The 20,188-nt window shown below is 42.7% G+C and overlaps 3 non-coding genes across 3 annotated transcripts; all 3 read left to right on the forward strand.

The window, feature by feature from the left end:
• Positions 1 to 16,734: 16,734 nt before the first annotated feature.
• LOC140307973 (U2 spliceosomal RNA) lies at positions 16,735 to 16,924 on the forward strand. The gene has a single exon (XR_011915990.1). It is a non-coding gene; the product is annotated as a U2 spliceosomal RNA (small nuclear RNA).
• A 411-nt stretch (positions 16,925 to 17,335) lies between these two features.
• Positions 17,336 to 17,449, forward strand: LOC140307817 (U5 spliceosomal RNA). Its single transcript, XR_011915847.1, has one exon. It is a non-coding gene; the product is annotated as a U5 spliceosomal RNA (small nuclear RNA).
• Positions 17,450 to 17,724: 275 nt separating this feature from the next.
• On the forward strand, positions 17,725 to 17,912 carry LOC140308032 (U2 spliceosomal RNA). The gene has a single exon (XR_011916043.1). It is a non-coding gene; the product is annotated as a U2 spliceosomal RNA (small nuclear RNA).
• Positions 17,913 to 20,188: the final 2,276 nt, after the last annotated feature.

Below are 20,188 nucleotides of genomic sequence, written 5' to 3' on the forward strand. Positions count from 1 at the left end.
TGAAAATAGCAAAAAGTGAGGGCGAAAGTGGGCAACCCTGTCTTGTACCTCTCTGCAGACTGAAGCTTGGAGAAGTTTGATCATTTGTCCTGACACTTGCACTTGGGGAGTCAGTTATTTTCTTTTGAGGAGATAAGAGGCTTTAATAATAATATCTTGCAAGAGAGAACAACACAGTACAGAATACAGAGTTGCTCTGACCACTGAAGCAAAAACACACAGTTATATTGCCCACTCATCACGTCATCTGTTTTTGGGTATAGTTGATTGTTCTTCTAACTTTCCTCCCCAACCATTAGTTGAGGTTACCCAGACACACTCGTAAATACCAGCCTAACCCTGTCCCCCCTAAAGTGCAGCTATCTCATAATAACAAGCCCACCATTGTAAAGAGGAATTTAAGAAAACAGGGCAGGGTGGTACCTTGCAGCTCAGTGTTTTGCAGGTTATACACAGTAACACTCAATGCAATGCATATAAGAATTATTTTCCATTACATTCCTCCCTTTTGATTATAATAATACCATTATATTAATCAACCCAAAAGAAACAAGGAAAATAATAACTTTATCTGTAAAACATCAGCCTGCATTTGCACACAACGTGAGTTTAAAATGCAGGCATCATAGTGATAAAGGGTCCAATGATAAACAATCAAAACATGAACAATTAAATATGATTATCTTCATCCCTCTCTAAGTCAGCGTCACCAGAGGAAAAATTTTGAAAGCAAAAAAGTTCTTTGAGTCATTTGAATCATTTGGTGAGATACATACAATGAGGCCTTTCACACAGGGAAAAATACAGCAGCCCTGTATTATTGCTTCCTGTGAAATCAAGATACAATGTGCACATGCTGGTTACAAATAAGAAAATACAAACAACAAACAGTTTCTTCCATGGTTCACAGCATGTGTATGATCATCTTCATCACAGGTCTCAGTAAGGATGTTTCAATCTTCGGTGTCAGAGGTTACTAGCACTTAACACACCGGTGGAGTACAGCTTTTACTGCTGACTCTTATCTTTGTCCTTCCGGGCGTGTTGGTTAGGCTGATGTATGTCAGGGTGGAAGTCATCTACTGGTTCTGGTACCTTCTTACAGTGACTGGCATGAATCCAGGTTGCTCTCTCTGCAACTTTAACAGCTGTATGAGTGACCAGTAGCACCTGGAACGGGCCTTGCCAACGTTTGGACTTCCAATGTTTCCTGCGAAGTTCCTTCACCACCTGTCATCTGGTTGGAGTGGTGTGTTTTCTGTGGCTGGAAGGGCTGCTTTTACTGTCTGTGAAACTTGAGATAGAACAGTGGAAAGGTTTCGACAGTAAGACAACATAGCATCATCACAAACAGTTGTGGAAGGGAGGGGTCTGGTTACAGGTCCCAATCCCAGGTTAGGAGGTCTGCCAAATAAAATTTCAAATGGGCTGAGATTCACTTGAGCTCTGATTCTCATTCTCATGTAGGTAAGCACAATAGGTAATGTTTTTGTCCATGGCAGACCTGTTTCTTCACAACATTTGGCTAACTTGGACTTTAATGTACCATTTTCTCTTTCCACAGCACCTCCACTCTGTGGATGATAAGCACAATGTGTGCGCAAGGTTATTCCCAGGAATTTACCAACCTCAGTCAATGCAGTGTTTACAAAATGTGTGCCATTATCACTGCTGATCTTCTCTGGAATGCCCCATCTAGGAATGATTTCTGTTTAGCAGTGCTTTAGTCACTGCATTACTGTTTGCATGTTTTGCAGGGAAAACTTCAACCCATTTACTAAACACGTCCACTATTACTAGTGCATATTTCTTTCCTTCAGCTGGTGTGAGTTCAACAAAATCCATCATCAAATGTTCAAAAGGTTTCTCTGATGGAGGGTGTGCAACTTGCGATGTGTGTAATGCCTTTCCTACATTATGTGTGGCACAAACCATACATGACTGACAGTATTTTTGCGCATATGAACTGAACCCTTTTGTGAACCACTGAGCAGTGAGTGCATTCAGCATCCCCCCTTTTGACACATGGTCCAACCCATGTGTCAATTTTGAAAAATGAGGAAAAAAATGTTTAGGTAGACAGGGTTTACCATCAGGTCCCATCCAAACACCATCCATATAAGTTGCACCCACAGAGGACCAAATGCGTCCAGAGGACCAAATTTCATCTGCAGAGGCAAAAGTTTGTAAAGCATGGAGATCTGTGAGGGAGTCTTCTGCCTGCAAAGAGAGGGAAGCGAAAACAGGAAAAGATTTAGCTGCTTGCTTAGCTGCAGCATCAGCTCTGGCATTGCCACAAGCAACAGGATTGTCTGAGTTAGTGTGAGCCGCACACTTACAGACCGAGATTGCTGTAGGCAAAAGGATCGCATCAAGAAGATCAGAAACCTGCTTGGAGTTCAGAATAGTTTTACCATCTGATTTAAGGAAATGCCTGTGTTTCCACAGCGCACCAACGTCATGAACAACACCAAAAGCATATCTGGAATCTGTGTAAATAGTGACAGACTTACCAGCTGCCAACTTACAAGCTTCAGTAAGTGCAATAAGCTCAGTAGTTTGAGCAGAGAAATGTTTAGGAAGAGAACCAGACAACAAAGTGTCATGTGAAGAACATACTGCAAACCAAACACAGTTAGTACCTGTGGCTGGATCACGCAAAGCTGATCCATCTACAAAAAGAATCATGTCAGAGTTTGGAAGAGGAGTCTCTAAAAGATCAGGTCGGGGTGTACAAACTTGTTCCAAAACAGCTTCACAGTCATGAGGCTCCCCATCCTCAGGAGTCGGAAGCAAAGTAGCAGGATTCAGAACAGTACAACGTTTAACAGTGACATTTGGCATATCACAGAGGTGTATCTGAGCCAACGAGCAGTTGAAAGATGTGAAGTTTTCTGCTCGAGAAGAATAAAGGCAACAGCATGAGGAACCAAAACAGTCAAATTAGCGTAGCCCACAATATCTTGGGAGGCCAGGACAGCTTTCTCTGCAGCTGCAACAGCACGAAGACAACCAGGCAGGCCTGCAGCCACAGAGTCCAGTTTTGCTGAGAAATGAGCCACTGGCCTTTGCCTGCCCCATGTTCCTGCATAAGAACAGATGTCATACAACCATGCTTCTCATCAACTGCCTGTATGAAAGGTTTATGAGGATCTGGAATGCCAAGTGTTGGTGCTGTTTGAAGAGCCAGCTTAAGCTCACTAAAGGCTGGAGCTGCATGTCAGAACTGCAGCTGCCTTTACCATGGATAAGAGCACCTAAGAGAGCTTCGAGAAAAGAGTAGTTAGGAATAAAGTTCCTGCAGTAAGATGTTATACCTAAGAATGACATAAGCTGTTTTTTAGTAACCGGTTTAGGAATGATCTGAACTGCAGCAACACGTTTAGGAGAAAGTGAGCGCCCATCCTTAGAAATCACATGACCCAAAAAGGTGACTTCGTCCTGTACAAACTGTAACTTAGAAAGGCTGGCTTTATGGCCATAAGAAGGAAGATGTTTCAACAGATTCACTGTCTTTTTCACACTGTTGTTTAGATGGACCACATAAAAGGATGTCATCCACATACTGCAAAAGAGCAGAGCCTGTGGTTGATTGAAGTTAATCCAGACTAGCTTTGAGGGCAGCATTGTAAATAGTGGGACTTTCACAGTACCCCTGGCATAACCGGGTAAAAGTCCAAGATCTCCCTTCAAACTAAAAAGCAAACCAAAATGGGCTATCAGGGTGCACTGGCGACAAGTCAACCACTGAGAAAAACTGTGCATCTGATGTAATTTGAGACAAAATAGTGTGTGGGTTGGGCACAGTAGGAGCATGTGGCTGAACTGCAGCATTCACCGCTTGGAGGTCCTGTACAAAACGCCATTCATCTGGCTGGCCAGCATCTTTAATCTTTTTAACAGGAAACAATGGAGTAAGCACAGGTGAATTTTCAAAAGGAACAATAACGCCTGTTTTCTGAAAAGATTGAAAAACAGGTTTAATCCCTTTAATTGCTTCAGGCTTAAAAGGGTATTGTTTTTTACATGGACAAAAGTCTGATTTAGGGGTGACAATTACTGGTTCACAGCCTTTTATCAACCCCACATCATATTTGCTCTTAGCCCAAAGATCATTGGGCACTTCAGCCAACATGGGTATCGAAGACAAATCTGTTTCAGATAAAAAACATGCTTCAAAATGTGATTCTGTGGTAGGAATTAAGTCCACAGTTCTTTGACAATGCATTGTACTCAAAAATGTTTTTTTGTATGCTGACAATCGTTCAGAAAACATCAAATTTGGATCAGCAGGTGAAACGGTCCACTCCATTTCTTTCTGACATGTAGCAACAAACTCTCCCACACCTTGTCACTGCCAGTGTGTACATTTGGCCAAGGAAATGTGAGGGCGAGTACCACAAACATTAAAAAAATCGAAGTGCTCTGGAGTGAGCGACACAGCCAATAAAGTAGGCGCACATATTTTTTCACTTCTTCTCATAGTCATTGTCAGGCCCCGAAGAAATGTGTGATGTGCAGTGCAAATCAGTAGGTTGCATGAAATCAGAAAGGGGTGAAACTAACGCTTTTGCTTCTTCCACTAGTTGTTGTGAAAAAGGAGAGCTGGGAAGTTTCCACTCATAAGCATATGTAAGTGCCGATGAATCAAACTGCACTGCTGTGAAAACTTTGTCAGGCTGTAACATAACCTTAACACCCTCTGGTGTAGAAGTTAAAATAATGCCTAATTTACACATGAGATCACAGCCCATCAGGTTAATGGGACACAACTCTGATAACAAAAATGAGTGTTTGAAGGAGAGCTCATCGGGAGTGACAACACGCAATGGGCATTGTCATTTTCTCCTTCACAACCTGGCCTGAGGCAGACATACAGTAAACGTGGTTTCCACTTAACTTTTGAGGACAATCAAACTCCCCTGACGTCACTACTGATGAACATAAGTTCCTATATTCTGAAAGAAATATCTTTGCTCTAGGACGGAAATAGCATGCAAAACTTTACTACGTGAATCACAGTCGGCAAGCGTTTCTTCACTACACAGAGCAGGAAAAATGTGTGAGTGTGTTTGTGCTATCACCCATCAGTGGAGGCTCCGCTGCCGCGTGACGTCCAGAACCTGCCTCCCACCCTCAGTCAGCCTTTTGCCCAATTTCATCACTTTTCAGCTGTGGACAGTCCTTCTTCCAGTGTCCAGTCTGGCCACAGTAAAAACAAATATTCGGATCATAGCTCTGGCGTGGCCCATTTCGACCTCCTCTCCCACACGTCCACGTCTTCAACTTCGGCCTCGTCCTCTGTTTACACCAACTGCGTAATACATGGTCATGGCTGCCAAATGCAGCTCCTTTTCACACTTGTCCCTTTTGGTTGTCTTACACGTCTCAACTTGGTTATGAGCATGGCAAACATATCGGCGAACGTCAGCCAAACGAGGACCCTCACACCATCCCACGTAAATGTTCTTTACTTCAGTGGCGACATCTGGCATGAGGCCTTTAATTATTGCATTGCATGCAATACTCTCCCATGGTCCTGATTCATTACCCAAATCCCTTGGTCTCTGATGACCGCTGTGCTTGCTGACTTCCTCAAGGATGCGGTGTACAAAATCATCAGTCCCTTCACCGGGTTTCTGTTTGCAGGTGTAAATGTGGGACATATTGATTTTGGTTGGAAATTGAGTGGTGATGGCTTGACACAGTCTTTGGATGGCTGCTTCATATTGAGCGTTATCATTATGTCCTCGTTCACTGTTGGTAGGTCGCAAATCCAGTTGTAGCATACTGGCCTCTATTTTGCAGAGGTCAGTCGGTTTGAACTTTTTTGCCAATGTGCGACGCAATTCAACCCCAGTCGGGCAGATTGTGCGCAGAAATCTCGCAACTCGTCAGCAAAATGGGGTCCAGAAATCTCTGGATCTGGTAAGCATTGTTATGCTTCCATGATGTCAGTCTCAGTCCAGGGTCGATAAACCAGTAATGGTCCAGTGGGAACTGCAACTTTAACCATAGGCATGGTTTGAATCTGGTTTTGTTTTTTCTCACGTTTAGATCTCTGAAGTCCAGATTGTGGGTAAAGGATTTTTGTCACTTGCGTTAAAAGTTCTTGGGCAGGTACGCTGGAGAACCAAACGTCTTCCTTTTCCTCATCATCAGACCTATGTAACTGATGTTGTGAGAATGATGGAATTTCTTCCAGAGGGAGGATGGAAGAAGTCCCTTCTTCCCGAGAGCCAGAGGCTTGTGGCAGGGCTGGCTGTTGTTGTTGCAGGGCAGGAGTCCAGGTCTGGATCCGGCACAGCTAATACTAAATTATTATCATCATTCCGTCATGGCATTTGTTTAACATTTTCCTTTCTTTCTCTTAATACACTTTATTTTTTCCAAAATTCTATACCTTTCTTACTTCTTATTTAAACTTAATTTTCTTTTTTTTGCTTCATCTCTTTCTCATATTTGCAAAACTTTTCTTCTAATTTTCTTATTTCTAACATACTAAAAGAACCTTCAGGTGGAAAACCTCTGGACCATATGTCTTTTTCATTTCATCATGCTTAGGTCCCCCGGTAGGGTCAAAAGTCTGAGACCTACTGTTTCCCATTCTCAGACTTGGAATGGGGAAATATATTCCTTCACTCAAAGGACGTCTCCAATGAGGACCTTAATCTGTACTCACACTTCTTCGGAGTACTTCACACTTCTTCGGACTGCTTCAAAAGTTTCACTTACTCATGAAATCTCTGTCTCACTGATGACACAACCGGGAAACACTTTTATTCAAATAAAAACTAAAAAGCAGTCCTATCGTCTCAGACTATCATATTTCAAAAATGATCCCAGCGCTGGTATTCAAGAAAAGGACCTGCCAGTCCTCTCTCTCAGAAAAGGCCTTGGAGGTATGAGGCTGGAACAGCTACTTCAGTCCAGGCTGGCCATGCACTGCGATCCGGTCCAGAGACACCAGTCGAGGGATCCTGTTCGTGACGCCAAAATTGTGGTGGAAATTTAGTAACGCACAGAGTCAGTTATTTTCTTCTGAGGAGATAAGAGGCTTTAATAATAATATCTTGAAAGAGAGAACAACACAGTACAGAATACAGAGTTGCTCTGACCACTGAAGCAAAAACACACAGTTATATTGCCCGCTCATCACGTCATCTGTCTTTGGTTGATAGTTGATTGTTCTTCTAACTTTCCTCCCCAACCATCAGTTTAGGTTACCCAAAAGGAGTGTATTGCTCCATCACAAGTATGCTTCTTTCACATACAGGGTAATATGAAGAATTTTATGCCTGAAACCTATTTAGACATGCAAAAATATGAAGGACAAAGCAGTTTTAACTTGGTTTGAGTGAAGGAATTCATTTTATATCAAAATCCGGAATTGTGCATTATGGCAGCAGAATTGTAGTCTGAATACCTTTATGCCAAACAGATTTGCTTTGCCAAGGGAAGTTTTATAAATGTTTATTGTTTATGTTTACAATATATAAACTAGCAGAATAATTAATTCATCCTCCTGGTCCCTCCCACCCCGGAGAGGGCAGCCAGAGACTGGCTGCAATAGGCATCCCCGCTACCTGGGACCCAACACAGGGCAGGAGGGCCTGATGTCCACCAGGCTCGGGGCCTGCAGTCACCATATTCCGGGAGCTACTGTACCCCCAGAAGGAACCCATCCCGCCCCACCCCACTCAACCCAACCCCACCCCGGAGGACCTCTACAAAAACAAACAAACAACAACAAAAATCAAACAAACAAACAAACAAATCACCCGGTCACACCAGTCGCAGCAGCGAGACCCACCATCACCCAGGCCCCCCCCAACAGGGGAAAAGCACACCCCCACACAGACCCCCTCCCCCTCACCGCACGCCCCAACACCCTAAAAAAAATAACCACCTGCGGACACCTTGGAGTTCCCAGAGCAACAAGGCCGGCACCAGGATCTGCACCAACCCACGCATATTGTGGCATGTCCAGGGCAACCCAGACCCCCCAGGCACAGGCAGGGCCCCGCCCCGGGCGCAAGGCAGCGGCAAGCCACCAGGTCCAGGCCCAGCTCCACCACCCACGCCAGAGCGGCCCGGTCACCCGGTACAGAGCCAGCAGCCACCACCCCAAGGCCCCTAAGGGACCCCGCCCCACACCGCAAGACAGCCCCACCCGCAAGCCCCCAAAACTGCCCTCCAAGCCCAACACACAGTCCCCCCCAGCAATGACCAACCCGGTCCCCACGACCCGAGAGACCACCAGACGCCCGAAGCCACACAGCCCCCCCCAGCACACACCCAACCGCCCAGAGCGACGGGACAGCAACCCACCACCAACACTATGTGATCAAGCTAATCAGAGGGGACCAGAGAGAATTAAATTCAGCCAATTGATGTTTTGAGGAGGCAGACATTGTTTCCATGCTAATATAATCTAAAAGAAAATTTCTAAACTGGTTAATACACAGATTGTTCTTCGCTTTCCAGTTCATGAGAATAGTTTTCTTTGCTATACATAACACTGTGAGGATCATGTGTGCTAAGCTAAATTCCACGTTGATGTTGTCTAAGTCACCCAGTATGCACAGTGTGGGGCATGCAGGAATGCTACACTTTAGCCATGTTGATAGGTCCGCACAGACTTCAAGCCAGAACTTCTGGACAGGCGCACAAAACCACAAAGCGTGTGCATAATCATCAGGTGTGTTATCTGTGCAATGTGAGCAGATGTTTGAGTGTGTTAGACCCATCCTGAACATCCTTTGTCCTGTATAGTGTGTTCTATGAAGAATTTTGTATTGTATGAGCTGTAAATTAGGATTTTGAGTCATTCTGAAGGTGTTCAAACATATTTGTGGCCAGAAGCTATGACTAGAACTGATGGATAAATCTGCCTCCCATTTTGAGGACGGTAGAGACATTGTGTCATCTATCTTAGACAATAATTTATATATTTTTGATAGTAGTTTTGGAGTGCAGATGCTTAGAAATTCTGCTACCCTAATCGGGAGTTGTAAGTCTGGTTGGTGGAGGATATATTTCTTTGTTATTATAGACTTAAGTTGTTGATATTCTAGGAATTTATTGCTGCCTATCTCATGTTGTGATATGAGCTCATCAAATGAAATAAAATGTCCATTTTGGATTATATGTTCCAGATGTTTGATTCCTTTGATCTTCCACAGAGTAAAGTTTAGCATTTTTTTGTTTTGCAGGATGTCAGGATTGTTCCAGATGGGTGTAAGCTTACACGGGACAAGTGAAGACTTTGTTATTTTAAGAAATTCCCACCAGGCTGTCAGAGAGGTGCTGATGTTAATGCTTTTGAAACATTTGTGATTTTTTACGTTTTGACTAATAAGTGGCAGGTCAGAGATTTCCAGATTATCACACAATGCTTGTTCTATATTTATCCATGTTCATCTATTGGGCTAGGTTTAAACCATTTTGATATATACCGTAACCTATTGGCTAAGGAATAGTGCTGAAAATTAGGTAAATCTAATCCACCACTGTCCTTGGTCTTCTGTAGGGTTTTTAAACTAATACGTGGTGGTTTGTTTTTCCACGGAAATTTGGAGATGCATGAATCTAGTGACTTAAACCAAGTAGCAGGTTGGTTTTATGGGGATCATTGAGAACAAATAGTTAACTTTTGGTAGTATCATCATTTTAATGGTTGTAACTCTCCCCATAAGTGATATAGGTAAGGACTTCCAACGAGAGAGATTGTCCTCTACTGTCTTTAATAATTGCACATAAATTAGCTTTGTTAGCTCTGAGAGCCTGGAGGAAATGTTTATGCCTAAATATCTAATCTTTCCTGACTGTAAAGTGATCGCAGGTATATTCTGGACCCTACAGTTAATGGGCAGAACTGTGGTCTTAGACCAATTGATAGAGTAGTCAGAAAGTGTTGAGAATTTATTTATGAGTGTGATCGTGAGTGAGAGACGTCTGTGAGTTCTGAAGGAAAAGTAATACATCAATACATCAATATTTTGGGGTTGGATGTCTTTAATATTTCTATCTTGTCTGATAGCAGCTGCTAAAGGTTTGATGAAAATAGCAAAAAGTGAGGGAGAAAGTGAGCAACCCTGTCTTGTACTTCTCTGCAGACTGAAGCTTGGAGAAGTTTGATCATTTGTCCTGACACTTGCATTTGGGGAGTCAGTTATTTTCTTGTGAGGAGATAAGAGACTTTAATAATAATATCTTGCAAGAGAGAACAACACAGTACAGAATACAGAGTTGCTCTGACCACTGAAGCAAAAACACACAGTTATATTGCCCGCTCATCACGTCATCTGTTTTTGGGTATAATTGATTGTTCTTCTAACTTTCCTCCCCAACCATCAGTTGAGGTTACCCAGACACACTCGTAAATACCAGCCTAACCCTGTCCCCCCTAAAGTGCAGCTATCTCATTATAACAAGCCCACCATTGTAAAGAGGAATTTAAGAAAACAGGGCAGGGTGGTACCTTGCAGCTCGGTCATTTGCAGGTTATACACAGTAACACTCAATACAATGCATATAAGAATTATTTTCCATTACATTCCTCCCTTTTGATTATAATAATACCATTATATTAATCAACCCAAAAGAAACAAGGAAAATAATAACTTTATCTGTAAAACATCAGCCTGCATTTGCACACAACGTGAGTTTAAAATGCAGGCATCATAGTAATAAAGGGTCCAATGATAAACAATCAAAACATGAACAATTAAACATGATTATCTTCATCCCTCTCTAAGTCAGCGTCACTAGAGGAAAAATTTTGAAAGCAAGAAAGTTATTTGAGTCATTTGGTCTTTTTCACACTGTTGTTTAGATGGACTACATAAAATGATGTCATCCACATACTGCAAAAGAGCAGAGCCTGTGGTTGATTGAAGTTAATCCAGACTAGCTTTGAGGGCAGCATTGTAAATAGTGGGACTTTCACAGTACCCCTGGCATAACCGGGTAAAAGTCCAAGATCTCCCTTCAAACTAAAAAGCAAACCAAAATGGGCTATCAGGGTGCACTGGCGACAAGTCAACCACTGAGAAAAACTGTGCATCTGATGTAATTTGAGACAAAATAGTGTGTGGGTTGGGCACAGTAGGAGCATGTGGCTGAACTGCAGCATTCACCGCTTGGAGGTCCTGTACAAAACGCCATTTATCTGGCTGGCCAGCATCTTTAATCTTTTTAACAGGAAACAATGGAGTAAGCACAGGTGAATTTTCAAAAGGAACAATAACGCCTGTTTTCTGAAAAGATTGAAAAACAGGTTTAATCCCTTTAATTGCTTCAGGCTTAAAAGGGTATTGTTTTTTACATGGACAAAAGTCTGATTTAGGGGTGACAATTACTGGTTCACAGCCTTTTATCAACCCCACATCATATTTGCTCTTAGCCCAAAGATCATTGGGCACTTCAGCCAACATGGGTATCGAAGACAAATCTGTTTCAGATAAAAAACATGCTTCGAAATGTGATTCTGTGGTAGGAATTAAGTCCACAGTTCTTTGACAATGCATTGTACTCAAAAATGTTTTTTTGTATGCTGACAATCGTTCAGAAAACATCAAATTTGGATCAGCAGGTGAAACAGTCCACTCCATTTCTTTCTGACATGTAGCAACAAACTCTCCCACACCTTGTCACTGCCAGTGTGTACGTTTGGCCAAGGAAATGTGAGGGCGAGTACCACAAACATTAAAAAAATCGAAATGCTCTGGAGTGAGCGACACAGCCAATAAAGTAGGCGCACATATTTTTTCACTTCTTCTCATAGTCATTGTCAGGCCCCAAAGAAATGTGTGATGTGCAGTGCAAATCAGTAGGTTGCATGAAATCAGAAAGGGGTGAAACTAACGCTTTTGCTTCTTCCACTAGTTGTTGTGAAAAAGGAGAGCTGGGAAGTTTCCACTCATAAGCATATGTAAGTGCCGATGAATCAAACTGCACTGCTGTGAAAACTTTGTCAGGCTGTAACATAACCTTAACACCCTCTGGTGTAGAAGTTAAAATAATGCCTAATTTACACATGAGATCACAGCCCATCAGGTTAATGGGACACAACTCTGATAACAAAAATGAGTGTTTGAAGGAGAGCTCATCGGGAGTGAAAACACGCAATGGGCATTGTCATTTTCTCCTTCACAACCTGGCCTGATGCAGACATACAGTAAACGTGGTTTCCACTTAACTTTGGAGGACAATCAAACTCCCCTGACGTCACTACTGATGAACATAAGTTCCTATATTCTGAGAGAAATATCTTTGCTCTAGGACGGAAATAGCATGCAAAACTTTACTACGTGAATCACAGTCGGCAAGCGTTGCTTCACTACACAGAGCAGGAAAAATGTGTGAGTGTGTTTGTGCTATCACCCATTAGTGGAGGCTCCGCTGCCGCGTGACGTCCAGAACCTGCCTCCCACCCTCAGTCAGCCTTTTGCCCAATTTCATCACTTTTTAGCTGTGGACAGTCCTTCTTCCAGTGTCCAGTCTGGCCACAGTAAAAACAAATATTCGGATCATAGCTCTGGCGTGGCTCCTCTCCCACACGTCCACGTCTTCGACTTCGGCCTCGTCCTCTGTTTACACCAACTGCGTAATACATGGTCATGGTGGCCACATGCAGCTCCTTTTCACACTTGTCCCTTTTGGTTGTCTTACGCGTCTCAACTTGGTTCTGAGCATGGCGAGCATATCGGCGAACGTCAGCCAAACGAGGACCCTCACACCATCCCACGTAAATGTTCTTTACTTCAGTGGCGACATCTATATAATATTGTCTGGGTCCCGTTAAAACATGTATTTTTCCCATCTAATTCCTTGTTTGCTTTAAAACAAGTATTCCCCATTTTCTATCCCTTCAGTAGCCAACCAGTTTGTATGGAGTACACTGGAGCAACTTGACTGATCAGTAAAACACTGCTTTTGTTGTCACCGCAAGGCTTCCCCCGTCGGTTGTTTCACTGAGACACTACTGAGTAACTACAACTCAACACAGTTTATACACATAACATTCATATACATACTAACAAACAAACAAACAATAATTTATCGCAATTTTCTCATCTCTGTTTGAACGTACACCCAGGTAAATATTCCTGTAGTCTTCTCATACCGACTATGGACCCATTCATTGTTTAACTTCACTGTTTTGCAAATCCTAATTGAATATTACACATTGACATTGAACTTTACTGGATAAGCAGGTCTTCATTGCATTCAGCAGCCTATATGTGAGCATCTATGTGTAAGCTGTTCTTCTTTGCATTTATCAGCAGCAAGCAATTCTTCACTGCACATGCATATGTAAATAGTAAAACAATTCCAATGTGTTAGCGAAACCTTCTATATCACAGTGGTTTCTAAGATCTATTTTAAGTTCTTTGCCATCAGTGAGATGACATAGTTTACAAAGTGTGTCAAATTATCACTGAAGATCTTTTCAGGAATTTCAAATCTAGAAATGAGTTATTTTACGCGTGATTTTGCTACTGAGAGTGCATCTGCTTGTGCACATGGAAATATTTCAGACCATTTGGTAAAAACCTCTGTTGTCACTGAGCAGAATCGTTTCCCTTAACATTAATTTAGTTCAATGAAATCTACACAATAATGAAATAATGAAATACAAACAAATATGTTGAAAAAGATACACTGGCTTAGGGAATTATCTTCGTTTTGGTCTTAGATTGCCCTGTGGAATGTATTTTGCACATATTTGACCTGCTAGACAAAACTTTATTCATTTATTTATTCTAAAAAAAAAAATTCAATAATTAGTAAAACCATATGCTGTAAAAACCTTGTTCATTATTGCTTCCATCCCTCCTGTTGAGACATGACATGGTCCGTGGCTCAATACTGCAGCATATTCAAACAAATTCTTTGGCAGTATGGTTTTCCTTCCGGTCATTCATACGAGTCTATTGTAGATGGCAATTGAATAACATCTAATAATGCTAAAATATTTGTAGTTTATACATTTAGCTGTGGATGTCAACATACCTGTTTTTCCAATGCTGTGTTAACACATGTACAGTTGAGAAGGCATACTGACTGTCAGTGTAAACGTTAACAACCTTTTTGTTATTTAATTTACAAGCTTCAGTTAAAGCTACCAATTCGACTGCTTGAACAGAGTAATTTTTTGGTAGTTGGTGTTTTAAGAAAACTTCAGTTTCTGTTACTACTGCAAATCCTGTAGCATTTGTGCCATCAGGGTTTTTTGCTTGACCTGTTGAATAAATATAGTTATTTCTGCATTTTCATAACGTATATCAGTTAAGTCTGGCCTGGGTAAAACACTGATGGTTATTTCTGACATGCAATCATGAGGCTTTCCATCTGTGGGGTAGGTAGCAGTGTGGATGGATTAAGTGTAGCACATCTCTCGACAACAAGGTGTGGCTGTGAAAGAAGAACTGTTATGTAGGAGAGATGTCTGGTAAAGATATTTTGTTAAGTAACCATATCACAGCCACTGCATGAGGTACCTTAAGTGTTAATGGGTGAAATAACACCATTATTGTTGATGCCTGCACTGCCAATGGCTTCTGGCCATTGATTCAAAAGTACGATCTCGTCCCTGTTTCCCCCTTTCAGTGGACACTTGCCCCTAATTACCGCAATTCAGCAGGGGGTCTTTCATTAGGAGTACTGGACTCCCCCGTGCACGGTTTCAGCTCCGACCCTGGAAAGCGGAAAAAACGTTGAGATCTGGTTTGAGGACCCAATTGTTGAGAAAAGTCTCTCAATGAGACTCAGAGTTGCTGGAGTCAGTTAATGCAAATGTTTAATCTTGCAGCAAGTTCAAGAATGTGTGTGTGAATGGGTGTATGTGTGCGAACGTGTGTGAGTTTGTGTATGTGAGAGTTTAATGAACCTGTTATCCACAGGCAGGTCTTAACTAGTATGGCACAGGTCCAGCCTGTCTCATCTTTTTTGGAAGGTCCAGCGCTCGGCCGTAACCCTTCTGTCTGTTTGGACTCTCACATACATTCGGTTAATCATAGAAAAACGAGAACAAAACTTTTTAGCCCCTTAAATTCATAAAACAGACATGGTGCAGTTATTTCCATTCTAGAAAATAAGAGTAATCACCACCATTCCTATAAATTCTGGATATTCTAACAATCTGAATCTTTTTTAAATGTTCGATGAAGCCCTTTGCTGTTCTGTTTAGAGACTCAGCTGATCATAAACCAAGTTTTGCTCTTGAACCAAGCTTCTAAACTCTTCACCTTTTTCATTTCTCAGTTAGTATTCACTTTAAAACTGATTAAAAGAAAAATTAAATGAATGCCTATCAACAAATGTGGGATCTAAACTCTAGTGCTTTCTCTAAAATAATTTCCTTTCTCAATTCAGAAATGTGTGTGTGTAAGTCACAACACCCGTGACACCAAAACGGCTTTCTTTTCTCTCTTTTCTCTACACTCTGCACTGTGAGCACACACACCAAATCAGAAAGGCTTTTTTCTCTCTTTTCTACATTATGGACTGTGGGGACACAAAACCGCTCTCTCTCTTTTTTTTTTTGATTGTGTGCCAGGGCGTTGTCTCACGTATTAGATTATGCTTAAGATACGAATGGGTTTATCAGTCACATCAGAATCCATACATACTGATCCTCCCGTAATAAAATGGTCGGATCTTATCAAACACACTTTGTTTCTTGTGACAAGTCAGCGAAACAGCGTATACACGTCAAGACACTGAATCAAGTTTGCCAAAAGAACTCATAAGTTTGGCAGTATTGCTCTGCCGTCAGCAATCATACACCCATTTTATTTTCATGAGACATGTGCAGGCACCTGTTCATCTACTGTTCTATCACTATGAATTAGTTTATCTATTATCAATAAGGATACTTCTACAACTACTATCAAAGTATGTCCGGACTTCTTATGTTGTCAGTTGCTATATATGAATAAGTGGGTTGCTACTGAAAAGCATTAAGCATGTCACACAGCCCAAACATATAACATTTCAGGACACTTACACAACACATTCAAATCAAACAGTCAGACAACATACAAGAACATATACCCCAGCCGGCATTGCTCCCTGCCTATTTTCCTACAACTCACTATGTGTGCGCACACCTTTATTCACAAACTCTTCAACTTATACTCTTTTACCGAAGCTGCTACAGCTCGATTGGCCAAATACCCTTAGATCCTATTTCGGTGAATTTGACATCTGCCTTGTATGTAACAGATTAGCGGTTTAGCAGTTTTAATTTAGTTTGAGTGAAGGAATTCATTTTATAGCAAAATCCGAAATCGTGAAGAACTCATGAAAGTAAGCTTATTCTCGGATTCCTGAAACTTTAGATTTGCTCTTTCTTTTACTGCAAAGTACAACGTTGAGCAGCACTAATGAGTTGTTTCTATTTTTGGCAGGCTTTACCTTTGCGGATGAAGCCCTTTCTGTCTGTGCAAAAGAAATCTTGTTACTGTGCAGAGTGACTTCTCTGAGTAGAGTCGCCTTACTTGTTGCGACTGTGCCGATGTTCGAAGCTGGAGTGCAAAGTTGTTGCTTGAATGGTGCTCGCTGGAGCGTGTGGTAGTGTAAAGTTATACCATTTAAAAGGGCTGAAGAGTGCTCAGTGCAGCGGGTGGGCGGAGGTGCAAAGTGACACTATGGCCATAAAAAGAACACCGCTACAAGTGCGCATTGTGCCAGGAAGGGCCCTCGGACGTGAACCAGTGGACAGTTATCGCTTCTCGGCCTTTTGGCTAAGATCAAGTGTAGTATCTGTTCTTATCAGTTTAATGTCTGATATGTCCTCTATGCGAGACTACATATTAAATGGATTTTTATCAATAGGAGTTGAAAAAGGAGCTTGCTCCGTTCACTCCAAGCATCGACCCGGTACTGCAGTGCCGCTGGGAACGGTGCGCTCTCCTCTGCTCTTGTGAAAAAGCAAACAGCGGTGCAGGATGGAAGTTTCAGGGAGCCTAAGATGAAACTTTCTTTTAATCTGCTGATAAAAGAGAGTGAATGCGAAGCAGACTTTAACACGGCTCTGGGAGCGAGCCGAGTGCGGGCTAACCGGGAGAATTGCTTGAAAGAAACGCGACACCGAATGAGCAGTCAGATCAAAGCCTCAATACGGTGTTCCCGTGTTGTTTGTGGCTGCCTTGTCTTTTGCACAGAGTAAAAGACAAGGCAGCCATCGAATAGGGCCCGATTGTTCCTACTTGGTCAGCCGAGGAGCAAGGGGGGGGAGCAAGCGTCTCAACCAAGCAAAGCTCACCATGGGGAAGGTGGCTATGCCAACTAGCCTGATGCCCTGCTCCCGCAGTGATGGATAATCATACACTGGTTTCTCTTCATAATGTACAAGTCTTTCGCCTTTTACTAAAGACTTCCGTGGAGAGCAGCACTAATGAATTGTTTCTATTTTTGGCAGGCTTTACCTTTGCGGGTGAAGCCCTTTCTGTCTGTGCAAAAGAAATCTTGTTACTGTGCAGAGTGACTTCTCTGAGTAGAGTCGCCTTACTTGTTGCGACTGTGCCGATGTTGCTTGAATGGTGCTCGCTGGAGCGTGCGGTAGTGTAAAGTTATACCATTTAAAAGGGTTGAAGAGTGCTCAGTGCAGCGGGTGGGCGGAGGTGCAAAGTGACACTATGGCCATAAAACGAACACCGCTACAAGTGCGCATTGTGCCAGGAAGGGCCCTCGGACGTGAACCAGTGGACAGTTATCGCTTCTCGGCCTTTTGGCTAAGATCAAGTGTAGTATCTGTACTTATCAGTTTAATATGTGATATGTCTATGCAAGGACTACATATTAAATGGATTTTTATCAATAGGAGTTGAAAAAGGAGCTTGCTCCGTTCACTCCAAGCATCGACCCGGTACTGCAGTGCCGCTGGGAACGGTGCGCTCTCCTCTGCTCTTGTGAAAAAGCAAACAGCGGTGCAGGATGGAAGTTTCTTTAATCTGCTGAGAAAAGAGAGTGAATGCGAAGCAGACTTTAACACGGCTCTGGGAGCGAGCCGAGTGCGGGCTAACCAGGAGAATTGCTTGAAAGAAACGCGACACCGAATGAGCGGTCAGAACAAAGCCTCAATACGGTGTTCCTGTGGTGTTTTTATAAAATGCGGTGTAAAAAAAGGTGTGAATGCCCCATAGAAAACTAAAAGGTGGAGCGGAAGTGTTCGGCTGCAAGAAGGTGTGAATGTCCGACTATATTTGGTGAAAAGCAGGTGAAGCAAGGTCTGAATGCCCAACCTTACATCATCAAAAGCGAGATCAGAGGTTTTTGGCTGCAAGAAGGCCATAGTTTGCCAAAAGCGGGTAAGGTGCGAATGATCGGCTAAATATCAACAAAAGTGGGGGCAGAGGTCTTCGGATGCAAGTGGGTGTGAATATCCCACCATACAAGTATGGTGGAGAGGAAGCTGTGAATGGCCGACCATAGTTTGCAAAAAGCGGGTGAGAAAAGGTGCGAATGTCCAACCATACATGATCAAAACAGGGAGCGGAGGTGTTTGGCTGCGACAAGGTGTGAATGTCCACCCATAATTAATGAAAAGCGGGCAACAAGTAGGTTCGAATGCCCAACCATACATCATCAAAAGCAGGAGTGGATGTGTTCGGCTACAAGAAGGTTTGAATGTCCAAGCATAGTTGGTAAAAAGCGGGTAAGAAAAGGTTCGAATGCCCGAACATACACCATCAAAAGAGGGAGCGGAGGTGTTCCGCTGTAAGACGGTGTGAATGTCCGACCATAGTTGGTAAAAAGTGGGTATGAAAAGGTTCGAATGCCCAAATTCGGCTGCAAAAAACTGTGTTCGGCTGCAAAAAGGTGTGAATGTTCGACTAAATTTTGTAAAAAGCGGGTAAGACAAGGTGCGAATGCCTGACAATCTATGATCAAAAGCGGGAGGAGAGGTCTTCGGATGAGAGTGGTTTAGAATTTCCAACCATAATCTATAAAATGCGGTGAAAAAAAAGGTGTGATAGAATACTAAAAGGTGGAGCGGAAGTGTTCGGCTGCAAGAAGGTGTGAATGTCCGACTATATTTAGTGAAAAGCAGGTGAAGCAAGGTCTGCATGCCCAACCTTACATCATGAAAAGCGAGATCAGAGGTGTTTGGCTGAGAGAAGGCCACAGTTTGCGATGCAATAATTAAAGGCCTCATGCCAGATGTCGCCACTGAAGTAAAGAACATTTACGTGGGATGGTATGAGGGTCCTCGTTTGGCTGACGTTCGCCGATATGCTCGCCATGCTCAGAACCAAGTTGAGACGCGTAAGACAACCAAAAGGGACAAGTGTGAAAAGGAGCTGCATTTGGCAGCCATGACCATGTATTACGCAGTTGGTGTAAACAGAGCACGAGGCCGAAGTCGAAGACGTGGACGTGTGAGAGAGGAGGTCGAAATGGGCCACGCCAGAGCTATGATCCGAATATTTGTTTTTACTGTGGCCAGACTGGACACTGGAAGAAGGACTGTCCACAGCTGAAAAGTGATGAAATTTGGCCAAAGGCTGACTGAGGGTGGGAGGCAGGTTCTGGACGTCACGCGGCAGCGGAGCCTCCACTAATGGGTGATAGCACAAACACACTCACACATTTTTCCTGCTCTGTGTAGTGAAGAAACGCTTGCCGACTGTGATTCACGTAGTAAAGTTTTGCATGCTAGTTCCGTCCTAGAGCAAAGATATTTCTCTCAGAATATAGGAACATGTTCATCAGTAGTGATGTCAGGGGAGTTTGATTGTCCTCCAAAGTTAAGTGGAAACCACGTTTACTCTATGTCTGCATCAGGCCAGGTTGTGAAGGAGAAAATGATATCGCCCATTGCGTGTGTCACTCCCGATGGGCTCTCCTTCAAACACTCATTTTTGTTATCAGAGTTGTGTCCCATTAACCTAATGGGCTGTGATCTCATGTGTAAATTAGGCATTATTTTAACTTCTACACCAGAGGGTATTAACGTTATGTTACAGTCTGACAAAGTTTTCACAGCAGTGCAGTTTGATTCATCTGCACTTACATATGCTTATGAGTGGAAACTTCCCAGCTCTCCTTTTTCACAACAACTAGTGGAAGAAGCAAAAGCGTTAGTTTCACCCCTTTCTGATTTCATGCAACCTGCTGATTTGCACTGAAGATCACACATTTCTTTGGGGCCTGACAATGACTATGAGAAGAAGTG

The sequence above is a fragment of the Leuresthes tenuis genome, unplaced genomic scaffold, assembly GCF_036924035.1.
Source record: "Leuresthes tenuis unplaced genomic scaffold, fLeuTen1.0.hap1 SCAF_5, whole genome shotgun sequence".
NCBI lineage: Eukaryota > Metazoa > Chordata > Actinopteri > Atheriniformes > Atherinopsidae > Leuresthes > Leuresthes tenuis.